Here is a 16,545-nt window from a genome sequence, read left to right as displayed (position 1 = left end):
GAATCTCCATCCTTAGAGGCTTTTAAGGCCTGGCTTGACAAAGCCCTGGCTGGGATGATTTAGTTGGTGTTGGTCCTGCTTTGAGCAAGGGGTTGGACTAGATGACCTCTTCCAGCCCTAATATTCTATGATTCTAAACACATTGGTGCAGCAGCGATGCCTTCAGAAATCTTTGTTGTTGTCTCTGAACAAACAGTATCAAACTGTAAACACAAATGGATGTTTACTGTGTTGTTGTCATCACCACACTCCTCTACCGCTGTGATACGTGGACTGCTTATCAACGCCATCTAAAATACTTGGACCAATTCCACCTATGATGTCTACGGTGGATAATGGGAATAAAATGGTAAGATTTGGTTCCAAATGTTGTCAGAAGTCACCGGTGTGGTGCTCCGCTCTGTTCAATATTGATAACAGTTGGCTGTGTGTGTGTGTTCCCTCTGTGTGCTGCCCCAGCTCTGCAGATCACTGGCACAGCAGACCCTGAGAGAACCCCCAATGACCACAGACTTTGATAAATTACGAAGGCACCCGGCCAGGTTTATTGCCAATTGAAACACAGTCTCTATCTCCCCAAATCAGATGTCTACAGTTCTGCTAGTACATATGCGCTCCCTGACAATGACACAGCTCAGTCAGTGGTGGGATTTACCACTGCCCCCTAGGCCAGACAAAGACACCCACTCAGGGATGCATTCTTATACACAAGTACAAACAAGTTACATATCACTCCTGACGCATAGAGGTGCAACCCTTCTACGTGTGAGGGTGCCGCCACTCACAAAACAACTCTACCATATTACCTTCTTGCCTCTGTCTTTAGGATAGGTCAGCCTGTTCCTGTTATCTGTGGGGAATGTGCTAGTACCGGAGTGTTCTGGTACCATCCTGGCACATGTTTCCATAACTAGTGCCCAGTACCTTTTACGGATGTGTATTTTTGCAACATCAGCCCTCTTCTTGCCAGATTCTGTGAGCAGGGCCTACCTCTGGCTCACTGCTTAACTTTGCTTTATGTTAGCAAAGTCTTGAGCATTACTTTAGTTCAGGCCTTAGGCTTCAAACGAGACCTCTGATGCAAGAGTTTATGTTTCAGGGCCTCATCTTACTACACCAAACATTGAGGTTCTTGAGTGCTGTAACATCACAGTCATTGAAGCTTTTATCATAAGAGCACAGCTGGGATGGTGTGGTCATGTGGTCATATGTCTGTCAGTAGAATACCAAAAGCCGTCGTTTACAGAGAATTGTAGACTGGAACTTGTGTTGGGGCAGACCAAGAAAATGTTACAAAGACACTTCCCAGGTTAACCTCCAATCTTGCAATATTGACCTCAACACTGGGAGCTCTTAACTCACGACAAGATCCAATGGTGGCAGTTCTGCCACTTTGAGAGCTCATGGATTGCTGCAATCAAGGAGAGACGTGTGAGGTGTAAAACTAAAAGCAGCACACATATATCTACATTTGTCTTCACTTGTGGCACCCACGGACAGAATTGCAGGTTCCACAACTGGTCTTTCATCTACAATAAGTGACATACAGGACCTACAATAAGTCACTGCAGCTCATCCGTCGGACTTGATGGGAAATTCTATCATAACTATGCCAGCCCAGCTCCTGAGTGTAGGTGCAGCCTGTATTCATAGGAGTTTTTCCGTTAGTGTAGGAAAACCACCTCCCGAATCGTGTTAGTGACATTGATGGAAGTGCTCTTCCATCGACATAGCTGCCTCTACACTGGAGCTTCTACAAAAACAACAAGGAGTCTGGTGGCACTTTAAAGACTAACAGATTTATTTGGGCATAAGCTTTCATGGGTAAAAACCTCACTTCTTCGGATGCATAGAAGAAGGGGCTTCTGTCAGTGTAGCTATGTGAGTCAAGGGTGTGTTTTTTTCACATCACTGATCATTGTAAGTATGCTGATATAACTTTTCATTGTAGGCCAACTCTAAGTAAAAGGCTAAGGCCTGGTCTACATTTAAAAAATTCACATCCTTAAGTGCCATAGCTATGCTGACTTAACCCTTGGTGTAGATGCCGGTTGGTCGACGGCAGAATGCTTCCATCAACCTAGCTACTGCCGCTCAGGGTGGTGGATTACCTACATCAACAGAAAAACCCCTCCCATTGCTGGAGGAAGTGTCTACACTATGGTGCCATAGCCATGCCGTTGTAGTGCCCGTAGTGTAGACACGCCCTGAGAAAACTCCCAATCCATATTTCTGAGTCTTCCAAGGAGTCCTCCTGCAAAACCAGGGAAGACGCAACTTTTACACTGTGGATATTTCCAAGGTAAGAAACAAGCACACACTTCTGCAGTTCATTCAGAATGGTTGGAAGAATTGTCAAAAACACAGCTTTGATGGAAAAGTAACTTGCCACCAGCAATAAAATGGGGAGAAAGACACTCAACTTTGGTGTCACATGGGTGCAGTTACAATTATGCAAGAATGTGCCTGTAGATTGTTTCATTATTGAAACATTTTTCAGATGACAGATAAGATTTTCAAAAGCAAGTAGTGATTCAGGGAAGGGCTGGTCAGGAGTTTTTCTATTAAATGAGTTTTCATTGGAAAATCTCAACTCATTGAAAACAAATTTTTCTATGGGAAACAGGGCCGGCTCCAGGCACCAGCGCAGCAGCAAGCAGGTGCTTGGGGTGGCCAACGGTAAGGGGCGGCACATCCGGCTCTTCAGCAGCAATTCGGCGGCAGTCCCTCAGTCCCTCTCGGAGGGAAGGACCTGCCGCTGAAGTATGAAGCGGCGGCGGTAGAGCTGCTGCCAAAGTACCGCTGATTGCCGGGGGCGAGGGGTGTTTGTTGGGTTTTTTTCCTCCGCTTGGGGCGGCAAAAATGCTGGAGCCAGCCCTGATGGGAAAGGGTCAATTTCGAGTCATCTTTCACTGGGAAGGATTCTCAAGTCCAGGATGGAATTTCTAGTCAAAACCAGAGAGAGAAAGACCCACCCCCAGAATAGGCAATCACCTGGAACGGCACTGTCAGAGGGGAGCTGACAGGGTCAGGGGCTCAGCCTACCTCCAATGCTCTGTTCACTTGGGATTAGTTAACTCATTGAGTTACTGGACGGCAGTTAATTAGCCAGGGAAGCACCTGGGCAAGATAAAAAGGAAGCTACACTGCAGTGGGGCTAGAGGAAAACAGCACTCTCCAGAGTGCAGAAAGAGAAAGCTCCTATGGAGAAGGCTTCTCAAGGGGAAGGTGGTGACGGGGTCTCAGCAGCAAAGGAAACCCAGGGGGAGATTGCTCCTGAGTGGGAAAGTTTCCAGAAGGAAGGGACTACGAATGCTAAGTCTCAGAAGAACCTGGCTCCCATGGATGATTCCAGCAAGCAACAGGAGAAGCCCTGTAAAACAGGAATTATGTGAAAAGCAACAAAGAGTCCTGTGGCACCTTATAGACTAACTGATGTATTAGAGCATAAGCTTTCGTGGGTGAACACCCACTTCGTCAGAAGCATGTAATGGAAATTTCCAGAGGCAGGTATAAATATGCAGGCAAGAATCAGTCTAGAGATAACGAGGTTAGTTCAATCAGGGAGGAATTATGTGCTGTCCTGAGGAAGGGTCCTTGCGCTTCGGCCTCCACTGGGGACCTTAACCCAAGAGAAGAGACCCTTCTCCAGCTACTGCCAAGAGGACCCTGATACCAGAAGAGGGTTGTGGGTGATAAAGGCCTCTCTGATAAGGGACATTGGGCATAACTGGGGTTAACAGACTAAGGTTGACTCAGTCCTTTCTCCCTCTTCCACCCCCCCCCAATCACAGCTAGAGACATAAGCAGGACACATATTCATGTTTCATGTGGTGTTGTGCCATGGGGGGGTTGAATAAACTAGCCCCCTGGAAGGGGCACTGTTCAATATACAAATCTCACTGGATTTATTAAAAACCTCATTTTGGAGAAACTGAGGTAGGGATGCAATGGAGACACTGTCCTGGGCCACCAGGGTGTCCTGCAGTGTGAGGGGAGGACCCCATTACAGGCACTCACTTGAGATTCGGGAAACCTAGGTTCAAAGCCCTGGTGAACTACCTGGGTCTTCCACACCCCACAGGAGCTTCCTAACGAGCTGGCTATTGTGGGGTGGGGGGATCGCTTACTCTTTTTTTTTTTTTTTTTTTGGTGACAAGTTTCACAAGATCTCATTTTTTGTCCCGATGCAGAATGAAAAAAAATTTAGAAATGTTCATGAGATGTGGAAACCATTTCCCATCTCGCTCTATTTTTGGGTCCCTGCATTTTGGGTGCCCAATTTGGGGTGCTCTACCTGGCCCTGGTTTTCAGGACGTACTGAGCACCCTCCTTCTGAAAGCCAGATCTCTTCAAGGTGTTTCAAGTTGACCGCCAAGAAATCAGGGCATCCAAAATCACTAGTCATGTTTGAAAATTGTGGCTGTGTACATTGAGTTTACGGTTTCTCACTGGCCTGTTCCTGTGCCAAAGTTTTATTAAAAGAAAGCATGCAGAAGCGAAAACCATTAAGCAATTGACCTGTATGGCTGCATTCCTTTATTCTGCTGTCAGGAATAATGATTTAAATACTTCCCTATATGTCTTGCTCACAGCATTTTTTTCAATTCTATGCCTTGAAAAATTAATATTTTTTTTTTTAAAAATGGGGCGGCAGCAATTGTATGTACAGATTATTTGGGGGAGTAGAGGTAATTTGGGGGTTTTGTTTATCATAAAGAAGCAAAAAATAGCATCATTCCATTTTATTTCCCTTTGCAATTCACCTCTGACATTTTGGTTGCCTTGGATTTAGTGGCATTTAGCAGAATTGCCTTCTAAGTAGTTAATATGTGTTCCCATAGGAACTAGGGTTGCTGGGGATGCTGCTGCACTCCCTGGCTTGAAGTGGTTTCCATCATATACAGGGTTTACAGTTAGGTTCAATGGCTCTCAGCACCACACTACATACATTGTTCTAGCACCCCTGTGTGTTCCATGTGGTCTAGCAAAGGGATTATGATGCCTACCCTACCAAATCCCTGGGGGTGTATAAGGATCTGTGGGTCTAGAACAGGGGTGGGCAAACTACGGCCCGCGGACCGGATCCGGCCCATCAGGGCTTTGGATCCAGCCCACAGGATTGCACCCCATGGTGCCGCAGGCCCCGTGCCGCTCTCAGACGCGGCGGCTCCACATCCCTGCGGCCCAGGTGGGGGGCTCCGTGCATTGTCATTGCCTCCAGGCACCGCCCCCTGCAGCTCCCATTGGCCGGGAACAGGGAACCGCGGCCAATGGGAGCTTCGGGGGAGGTACCTGGAGGTGTGGCAAGGGCAGTGCGCGGAGTCCTATTGCCCCCTCCCCCAGGGGCTGCACAGGGATGTGATTCCAGCTGTTTCCTAGAGCGGCGCTGCGCTGCTGCCACCCCGGAGCCGCTTTAGGTAAGCGGCGTCGGGCCGAAGCCCGAACCCTTCCTGCACCCTGCACCCCAACCCCCTTCCCTGAGCCCCCGGCTGCTCCCTGCACCCCTCCTCTGCCCCAATCCCTTGCCCTGAGCCCGATCCTGCACACCACACCCCCTCCCACACTCCGCACTCCCTCCTGCACCCCAACCCCCTGCCCCGGCCTTGCATACAATTTCCCCACCCAGATGTGGCGCTTGGCCCAAAAAGTTTGCCCACCCCCGGGCTAGAACATGGGTCTAGAGATTCCCCAGGTGGTGCTCTGATAGTGGCAACACTCCGCAGATCATGAGCCTCAGGGACCCGCATACCACAGAATGTGCTGCCTCTAGAAGACCTGACTGATTGGACATTCCTGACTATTGATTGGCCTGGGCATACTATTTAAGCTTGGGGAGGATCAGTGAAGTTTGTTTGTGCAGCTACATGGAACCCCTGCTAGCTGCTGCTACAGACCCTGTTTCCTCACACTGCTTCTGAAGTCTGATTCCTGACTCTGGCGCCGATACTCGTCTTTGTCTCCTGCTGCTGGTTCCTGAACCTGGATCAACCAAAGACTCCCATTCCTGATGTCTGACTCTAGCCACTAGGCTGGCTGTCCGTGACCAGGCCCTAACAAGAAATTAATGGAGATATCCCATCTCCTAGAACTGGAAGGGACCTTGAAATGTCATCAAGTCCAGCCCCCTGCCTTCACTAACAGGACCAAGTACTGATTTTGCCCCAGATCCCCAAGTGGCCCCCTCAAGGATTGAACTCACAACCCTGGGTTTAGCAGGCCAATGCTCAAACCACTGAGCTATCTGGGTCTGCGTGTCTTGGGCAGGGCTGGTGTAACCACTAGGCAAACTAGGCGGCCGCCTAGGGCACCAAGATTTGGGGGCGCCAAAAGGTGGTGCCCAAAAATAGGACCAGATAGCAATCAAGACTCTGGCTGCAGATCGCAGACTGTAAGAAGGACGTATATGATAAGAACCACGCTCCCAATGAATTGCTCTCCTGCCATTTAGAAAGCCAGCGAAGTCCTTTGATTGTGACTTGATAATTGTACAGATTGCTGTGTTGGTAGGTATATTACAATAATAGCTTCTCTGTCTTGTAGATCGCACAGCAGCCAGAAGGAGAGTGGAGCAGCTTGTGGCGGGAAGTGTAAGACCCCCGCTGGGGCTGAGCTGTGCTGTCAGTGCGGTGCAGGCCGGGGCCGGCTTGCACATGGCATGCTCGGAAAGCAGGCTGCAGGATTTCCAGGCAGAGGCTCTGCTCCCTGAGGAGAGAAGGGAGGGATGCCGCGGCTGGCAGCTCTGTGGGCTCTCTCACATGGAGGGGCTAAGCCGCTTTAACCCACCTCCCTGTGCCCCAGCTTTCTACCCTCCTGACCCTGCTTTGGCGTGAGGGCCGCGCACTCTCTGCCTCACAGTCCTGCCTGCCCCATGCGCTCCCCCCTCCCGGAGCGAGAGCCCAGCATTCAACTCCCCAGCCAGGGTGCAGGACGGACTCGTGAAGGCAAAGCAGGCGACACGCTCCCATTGCCCAGTTGCAATTTCATTTGGCCCGCTGCTGCATGCCAGGCTCTGGAGAGGAGAGCGCCCATTTCACCTTGAAGCTCTTTGAATCCTATCCCGCCCGCCGCCTCCCAGCCAAACCCAGATTGCGCCCTCTCCCCCCTTGACACCCAAACCCAGCCGGCTCCCCTTTCCCTCCCCATCAAACACGATCCCCCCTCTGATCGAACCCAGTCTGCTTCCCTTCCCCACCTAACCCGATACCCCACTGACTCAACCCGGTCTGCTTCCCTTCCGCTCCCCAGCCAAACCCGATCCTCCCAGTGACCGAACCCGGTCTGCTCCCCTTCCCCACCAAACCCGATCCCCCAGTATGACGGAGTATCCGCCATTCTAATTTTATAAATTTTATTAATAACAATAATTGGATAGTATAAAGAATAAAATGTAGTAGATTTTGATATGAAAGAATGAAGGAAGGAAGTATACGTGACTAAAAAGCGTGTATTTCCGATTACAATCAACATTGCTTAATTTTAAGGAAAAGTCATCTTGATCTCTTAATCAATGTTTACGTCAAACAATTGTTGGAATTCAAAGAGTGACTCATAGTTAGTAAGTGACATGTACCCTCTATCCTTTACTTTTAATAGTGAACAAGAAGAAGAACTGATAGGAATAAAATTTCATTTTTTTTTTTTGTTTTCAGTTGATGCGGCCTCATGGCAGATAGAGAAAAATTGTCTGGGGCACAATTTCATAAGCGGAAGGCTGATAAGCAAAAAGAAGAAAGAAAGCAAGAAGGTTCATTTCTGAAGTATCTACATCCACTGGCCAGAGATGAAGATAGTCCAATGCCAAAGGATCAAGCAGAGATGGAGGTGGGGATGAAAGTTTCATAAGTTAAAGAAGAGTTTGAAGAACATAATCTGAATGTTGAAGACGAATCAAATGAGACACGCGAGGATCAAAACTTGGAAGAACGTGAAAGCGAAAATGTTTGAATTTGAGCTTTAGTGATCCTGCTACTTGGGCCAAATGTGATGATCAAGTCCAACAAATTTTGGTGGAACAAGTTCAGCAGTTCGATTTTCCCAAAAATAGTAAGCAAAGAAAATTCTCGACAATTCATTACAAAGGTAGGTTTGTTAATGGAGACGAAATGCACTGTCAGTGGCTGCAGTATTCCACATCAAATGATTCTGTCTTTTGCTTCTGATGCAAATTGTTTGCCAGTAGTACTACTGGCGCATCATCTCTTTCTGAAAAAGGCTCAAGGGATTGGAAAAACATGTCTGCAATTCTTTCAGGGCACGAGAAAAGCAGTCAACATTTGACGAATGTTCAAACATGGAAGGAACTTGAACTGTGATTGAAATACAAGAGAACAATTGATGAAGAACATTTGCGATTCATTAAGCAAGAAGAAAAGTATTGACAGCAAACACTAAAATGTCTGATTGCTTTGGTCAGAGTTCTTGGTATGCAAAACCTGGCCTTTCGGGGAACACAAGAAAAACTGCACACTTCTGGTAACGGGAACTTCCTCAAATTTGTCAAATATCTAGCTTTGTTTGACCCACTTATGGATGCATCTTCGCAAGATTAAGGACAAGGAGATGCATGTACATTACCTAGGGAAAGACATACAGAATGAGTTTATTCAGCTTCTATCCAATGCCATCAAACAAAAAATCCTAGCATCTGCTCGTGCTGCAAAATACTTTTCTATCATTCTAGATTGTACACCAGATGTAGGCCATGTTGAACAAATGACCATGATCATTCAGTTTGTGGATAGGCCTACTTCAGAGACAGAGAATGAGACTGAATCAGTATGCATAAAGGAACACTTTTGGGGATTTGTGTCGCTTACAGAGACCACTGGAGCTGGTATGACAGAAACTATTCTTCACCAGTTAGACAAGATGTCACTGCCTATAGAAAACTTGCGCGGTCAAGTCTACAACAATGGGAGCAATATGAAAGGGAAAGAAAATGGTGTCCAGTGAAGAATTTTGGATATTAATCCATGAGCCTTTTTCGTTTCTTGCAGTGCACATTCATTGAATTTGGTTGTTAATGATGCTGCAAAGTGTTGCTTGGAGGTAACCACCTTCTTTGATTTAGTTCAACGTGTTTATGTGTATTTCTCAGCTTCTACATGTCACTGGGAAATTCTAACACACCATGTATCTAATCTCACAGTTAAACCATTGAGTGAAACAAGATGGGAAAGTCGAATTGATGCCTTGAAACCTCTTCGTTATCAGCTTGATGACATCTATGATACTCTGATAGAGATCTATGGTGACACTACTCTAACAGGATCATCTGGTAATACGTCACGAGTTGATGCAAAGGATCTTGCAAAAGCCATTTCTAGTTTCAAGTTTCTTGTTTCTCTTGTTGTGTGGTATGACATATTGTTTGAGATCAACATGACTAGCAACCAACTTCAGGTGAAATAATTTGACATACGTGATGCCATTAATCAACTTGGAGAAACCAAGTTCTTGAAGTGACGCAGACTTTGAGAAAACATTGGTAGATACAGGTGAACTTGCGGAGGAGTTGGATGTACCGCACTTTTTGAACCAGATCCAATCCGTATTAGAAAAAAGAGGAAGCAGTTCACATATGAAGCAGATGACAAACCTATTTATAATCCAAAAGAAAAATTCAAAGTGAACTTTTACTTTGCAGTCATCGACACAGCAATACATTCGGTTGAAGAAAGATTCACATTGATGCAGCAAATTAGTTCAGTATTTGGCTTCCTATACAATGTTTACAGTTTGCAAAATACAACACCAAAGCAAATTATGGAACATTGCTTGAATCTGGAGTAAGCTTTGCAACATGGTGAATCCAAAGATATTGATGCCTTTGACTTGTGCAATGAATTGCAAGCTATTGCAAAAGAGTGCATCACCGCAAGTTGTATTGAACTTCATATGGAAAAATAAGCTGAAAGATAGTGTCCCCAACACAGTTATTGCTCTTCGCATCCTCTTGACTCTCCCAGTTTCTGTGGCCAGTGGTGAGCAAAGCTTCTTGAAACTCAAGTTGATAAAAACATACATGTGAACATCAGTGTTGCAACAAAGGGTATGTCTACACTACGGGATTAATCCGAATTTATATAATTCGAATTTGGGAAACAGATTGTATAAAGTCGAAATGTATGCGGCCACACTAAGCACATTAATTCGGCAGTGTGCGTCCAAGTACCGGGGCTAGCGTCGATTTCTGCAGCGTTGCACTCTGGGTAGCTATCCCATAGCTATCCCATAGTTCCCGCAGTCTCCCGCGCCCATTGGAATTCTGGGTTGAGATCCCAGTGCCTGATGGGACAAAAAACATCGTCGCAGGTGGTTCTGGGTACAGCCTCACCTCCTCCCTCCCTCCCTCCCTCCCTGCATGAAAGCAACGGACAGCAGACAACCATTTCGCGCCTTTTTTCCTGGGTGAACACTGCAGACTCCATACCACGGCAAGCATGGAGCCCGCTCAGCTCAAGACAGCAGTCATGAACATTGTAAACACCTCGCGCATTTTCGTGGAGTTTATGCTGAGCCAGGACCAGAAAAACGAGGCGATGAGGCAGCAGCGGCGACAGCGCAGCGACAAGCATGATGAGGACATGGACATGGACACGGACACAGAATTCTGTGAAACCACGGGCCCCAGTGCTTTGGAGATCATGTTGTTAATGGGGCAGGTTCTCTCCATGGAACGCCGATTCTGGGCAAGGGAAACAAGCACAGACTGGTGGGACCACATAGTGTTGCAGGTCTGGGACGATTCCCAGTGGCTGCGGAACTTTCGCATGCATAAGGGCACTTTCATGGAACTTTGTGACTTGCTGTCCCCTGCCCTGAAACGCCAGAATACCAAGATGAGAGCAGCCCTCACAGTTGAGAAGCGCGTGGCGATAGCCCTGTGGAAGCTTGCAACGCCAGACAGCTACCGGTCAGTCGGGAATCAATTTGGAGTGGGCAAATCTATGGTGGGGGCTGCTGTGATGCAAGTAGCCAAAGCAATCACTCAGGTGCTGCTACAAAAGTTAGTGACTCTGGGAAATGTGCAGGCCATAGTGGATGGCTTTGCTGCAATGGGATTCCCTAACTGTGGTGGGGCGATAGATGGAACCCACATCCCTATCTTGGCACCGGAGCACCAAGCCACCGAGTACATAAACCGCAAGGGGTACTTTTCAATGGTGCTGCAAGCACTTGTGGATCACAAGGGACGTTTCACCAACATCAACGCGGGCTGGGCGGGAAGGGTTCATGACGCTCGCGTCTTCAGGAACACTACTCTGTTTAAAGGGCTGCAGCAAGGGACTTACTTTCCGGACCAGAAAATAACCGTTGGGGATGTTGAAATGCCAATAGTTATTCTTGGGGACCCAGACTACCCCTTAATGCCATGGCTCATGAAGCCATACACAGGCAGCCTGGACAGGAGTCAGAAGCTGTTCAACTACAGGCTGAGCAAGTGTAGAATGGTGGTAGAATGTGCATTTGGCCGTTTAAAAGGTCGCTGGCTTTCATTATTGACTCGCTCTGACCTCAGCCAAAGAAATCTCCCCATTGTTATTTCTGCTTGCTGCGTGCTCCACAATCTCTGTGAAAGTAAGGGGGAGACCTTTATGGCGGGGTGGGAGACTGAGGCAAATCGCCTGGCTGCTGATTACGCGCAGCCAGACACCAGGGCGATTAGAAGAGCACACCAGGAAGCGCTGAGCATCAGAGAAGCTTTGAAAACCAGTTTCATGACTGGCCAGGCTACAGTGTGAAATATCTGTTTGTTTCTCCTTCATGAATACCTGCCCCCTTTATTGACTCATTTTCTGTAAGGAACCCACCCTGCCCCTTCCCCCAGCTTGCTTTCAAACCAAATAAAGTCACTATCATTTAAAAATCATTTATTCTTTATTAATAGATTAGAAAAAGAGGGAGGGAACCCGGGTGGGATTTGGGAGGAGGATCGGTGGGAAGGAAAAGGCCACTAAAAAAAGGTTAAAAAATGACAGCCTTTTGCTTGGGCTGTCCACTGGGGTATAATGGGAAGGTGTACGGAGCCTCCCCCCACCCCGCGTTCTTACACGTCTGGGTGAGGAGGATACGGAACATGGGGAGGGGGGAGGGGGGTACAGGGGCTGTAGCGACAGTCTGTTTTCCTGCAACCGTTCCTGAAGCTCCACCAGACGCCGGAGCATGTCTGTTTGCTCACGCAGCAGCCCCAGAGTTGCATCCTGCCTCCTCTGATCTTCCTGCCGCCACCTCTCATCTCGAGCGTCTCTCCTCTCCTCACGTTGGTCCCTCCTGTCCTCACGTTCACTGGCTTCTTTCCTATACTTTGCAACCGTTTCCTTCCACTCATTCAGATGAGCTCTGTCACTGCGGCTGGATTCCATAATTTCTGAAAACATCTCGTCTCGCATCTTCTTCTTACGACGCCTTATCTGTGATAGCCTTCGGGATGGAGGAGGGAGGCTTGAGGAATTTGCAGCTGCTGTAGGGAGGGGAAAGAAGAGAGAATTGTTTAAAAAGATACATTTTGCAGAACAATGCTTATACTCTTTCACGGTGACCAACACTATTCACATTACATAGCACATGTGATTTCTGTGCAAGGTCGCATTTTGCCTCTTAATACTGAGTGCCTGTGCCTGTGGCTTTGCTGCTAGAGATCACAGGTCCGGGCAACAGAATTCGGCTTGCATGCGGCCATGGTAAGCCATTGTCTTACGGCTTCTGCGCCCTCCTTTCCCACATACCAAGCAAAGCCCGTAGAGTGCTGCGGTTTTTCTGTTAACATTCAGCAGCAGCAGAAAACAAACTAACCACCCCACCCCCCCCTCCCGCCATGAATTCTCTGGGATGATCGCTGTACCCCTCTCCCCACCGCGTGGCTGGTAACAGGGAAGATCCCTGCAGGAACCAAACTAACCACCCCACCCCCCCGCCGCCGCCCCCCTCCCGCCATAAATTCTCTGGGATGGTCACGGTACCCCTCCCCCCACCGCGTGGCTGGTATCAGGGAAGATCCCTGCAGGAACCAAACTAACCACCAGCCCCCCGCCGCCGTCCCCCTCCCGCCATAAATTCTCTGGGATGATCACGGTACCCCTCCCCCCACCGCGTGGCTGGTAACAGGGAAGATCCCTGCTAGCCAAACGCGAAAAGCTCAGGGCCAATTTCCCATCTGCGCTTGGCTAACTGCAGGGAAGGATTTATTTTCCGCCACAGGCAAACATCCCAGTAGGAACGGCCTCCTCTGTCCCCTTAATTAAGTTCCCGTATTTCAACCAGGTTACCATGAGTGATATCACTCTCCTGAGGATTACACAACAAGATAAAGAACGGATGTTGCTTGAATGCCAGCAAACACCGGGACCATACGCTGCCAGGCTTTGTCAGGCAATGATACCAGATTACTTGCTGCAAGCATGGCGTGGTCAAGTGTCCTACCATGGAGGACGGAATAAGGCTGCACTGCCCAGAAACCTTGTGGCAAGGCTTTTGGAGTACCTCCAGGAGAGCTTCATGGAGATGTCCCTGGAGGATTTCCGCTCCATCCCCAGACACGTTAACAGACTTTTCCAGTAGCTGAACTGACCGCAAATGCATCCCAAGTCCTCAGGGCAAAGTAATCATTAAAAACCGTTTGCTTTTAAAACAAGTTTTATATTTTAAAAGGTAAACTCACCTGAGGTCCCTTTCATGGGGTCAGGGTCTTGGATACTGGCTTGGGAGGGTTGGGAGGGTACTTTAGTCAGGCTGAGAAAAAGATCCTGGCTGTTGGGGAGAACGGAGTGCTGTGTGCTCTCTGCAAGCTCATCCTCCTCCTCCACCTCCTCTCCCCCATCGGCAGAATCCTCAGGTGTAGCTGATGAGACTATCCCCGACCCGGAATCCACGATCACAGGTGGGGTAGTGGTAGCAGCCCCCCCTAGAATTGCATGCAGCTCGGCGTAGAAGCAGCATGTCCGCGGTTCTGACCCAGAGCGACCGTTTGTGTCCTTTGTTTTTTGATAGGCTTCTTGACTTTCACGCGGCACTGATCTGAGTCCCTATTGTGGCCTCTCTCCATCATGCCCTTGGAGATTTTTTCAAAAGTTTTGGCATTTCGTCTTTTAGAACGAAGTTCTGCTAGCACTGAATCCTCTCCCCATACAGCGATCAGATCCAGTACCTCCCTCACGGTCCATGCTGGTGCTCTTTTTCGATTATCGGCCTTCATGGTTACCTGTGCTGATGAGCTATCTGTGGTCACCTGTGCTCTCCACGCTGGGCAAACAGGAAATGAAATTCAAATGTTCGCGGGGCTTTTCCTGTCTACCTGGCCAGTGCATCCGAGTTTAGATTGCTGTCCAGAGCGGTCACAATGATGCACTGTGGGATAGCTCCCGGAGGCCAATACCATCGAATTGCGGCCACACTATCCCTAATTCGAAATGTTAAAATCGATTTTGGCGCTACTCCGCTCGTCGGGGTGGAGTACAGAAATCGATTTAAAGGGCCCTTTATTTCGAAATAAATGGCGTCGTTGTGTGGACGGTTGCAGGGTAAATTCGAATTAACGCTGATAAAACCGAATTAAAGTCGTAGTGTAGACCAGGACAAAGACTTGTTGGGCTATCTACCTTGTCAATAGAACATGACATTGCTCACAGCATTGACTTGGAGGAACTTGTTTCTAAATTTGTTAAACTGAAAGCGTGGAAAAATAAATTCTAAATTATAACGTGTTATTCTGTGACAGTGTATTGTGTATAATGTATGTTGTGCAAAGTGAAAACAATAACAATGTCAACACTGTCAAGTTATTCATTTATTTTTATTAAATATGTAGACTAAATAATGAAATTAATAAATTTTCAAGCCAAACGTGTATTAATTCTAATGAACAATGCCACATTATGCAGTATTCATTTTTGAAAGTTTATAATAAGTGATGCTCTCGGGGGAGGGGAGGGAGTGGGGGGGCACAAGGTGGAAGTTTCACCTAGGGCACAAAATATCTTTACACTGGCCCTAGTCTTGGGGTGGGTGACTTGAAGGTGATGCTGGCTAGTGAGGGCTCTATAATCTGAGGTTGCAAGAACAGCCCTTAGGTTCAAGCTCCTATTGCCAACCCCAAATGTTCAAGACAACAGGAGTCAAGTGCCCCCTCCCATCCCAAACATCATGAGATGGGCTTAAAAATCATGAAACTAAAATACACATTGGGTTCTTTTCATTGGCCTTGTGGATTTTGACTTTTCAGGGGTCACATTTTTAAGCTTTTCTCCACAACTGCATGAAAAAGAAACACACTTTTTTAAAAAAGAAAAAAATTAAGCTGAGATTCTGCTGTAATTCCATGGCTCCAGGGTTTGGTGCTTTAAGGAAAACACCAAATCTCCTGAGGCTCTCGATGAAATCATGAGAGTTGGCCACACTCAGTCCATGAAGCCCTTGTGAGCCAAACATTGACGTACATGGACTGTACTAACTGTGTGAGCAATTTCTCTTCCTTCATGGTGCAGGGAAGCTTCAGAGAAATATAACCCCTTCATCTTCAGGGGACACAGAGCTGCCTGCCTCATTCAATCTCCTTGGGGTCTTTCACACTCTGGATTCAGAGCCCAGGAGAGCAGAGCTGGCTGGAAAACTGGCTTTTTTTCCCCTGCAGAAATATTTTACTTTTCTACTAAATAATTTCAAACTGCAATGTTTCAATTAGGCAGTGCTGCCATGGTGCCTCGTGGACGCTGTAGTTCAGGTGTCTCACGCTTCCATTCTCCTCCATAGGCCAGGTTCCCTGGTCAGATGACATCTCCCACGATGCACCATGGTTTTCTCTCAAGGTAAGGCTAGGCAGCTGCTGTCAGAGCCCATACATGATTGATCTGACCTAATGGTCAGAGCCCAGGGTAGAGTCAGGGGTGTGGTCAAGAGTCACACCCAGGGTCAAAGCCAGACTCAGAGTTGTGCCAAAGGTCAAGCCAGAGCCACTAACTGGAGTTAGGGCAAGAGATGAGGAACCAGATGTGAAAACAGGAGGACGGAGCGGGAACCAGGTGAGGGGGCAGGAGCTTGGTCTCAGCATCTAGTCAACAACAGGCCCAGCAGCTAGTTGCTCAGACAAGGGGTGTGGGAGGAACAAGAAGCTTTATGCTAAGAGGTCACTAATCAGCAGCTGGCTGCTGGTGAGCTAACCATGCTGAGTCAGCAGATGTTACCCCTGTTTGTGGTGTATCAGCTCAGCTGCAGTTCTGCTGACTGGGCTTGCAGCCCAGTGGTACAGACGGTAACATTCTTACTTAGCAACCCCACAGGCCTGGGTTCAAGACTCCCTGTTGCCTGACAGTTGTATCACTATGCATAGCTAAGGCGCCCCTTAGAAGATAGAGCCTGGCCTATAGAGGAGAATGGGGACATGAGGCACTGACCCAGAGACCTCTTGGTGCTAACTGGCAGAGGGCATAAGGGGTATAGTGGGCTTTATAGGGATCCCCTGGGTCTAATGTCTACATAATAGTGCAGCAAAGGGTGGCATGTGAGGCCTCTACCAACAGCCAGTAATATATTGGTTGCCCTAAACAT

Source organism: Chrysemys picta, chromosome 4 (assembly GCF_011386835.1).
Source record: "Chrysemys picta bellii isolate R12L10 chromosome 4, ASM1138683v2, whole genome shotgun sequence".
NCBI lineage: Eukaryota > Metazoa > Chordata > Testudines > Emydidae > Chrysemys > Chrysemys picta.
The sequence above is the reverse complement of the archived record's forward strand: the minus strand, read 5'-3'. Positions refer to the sequence as shown.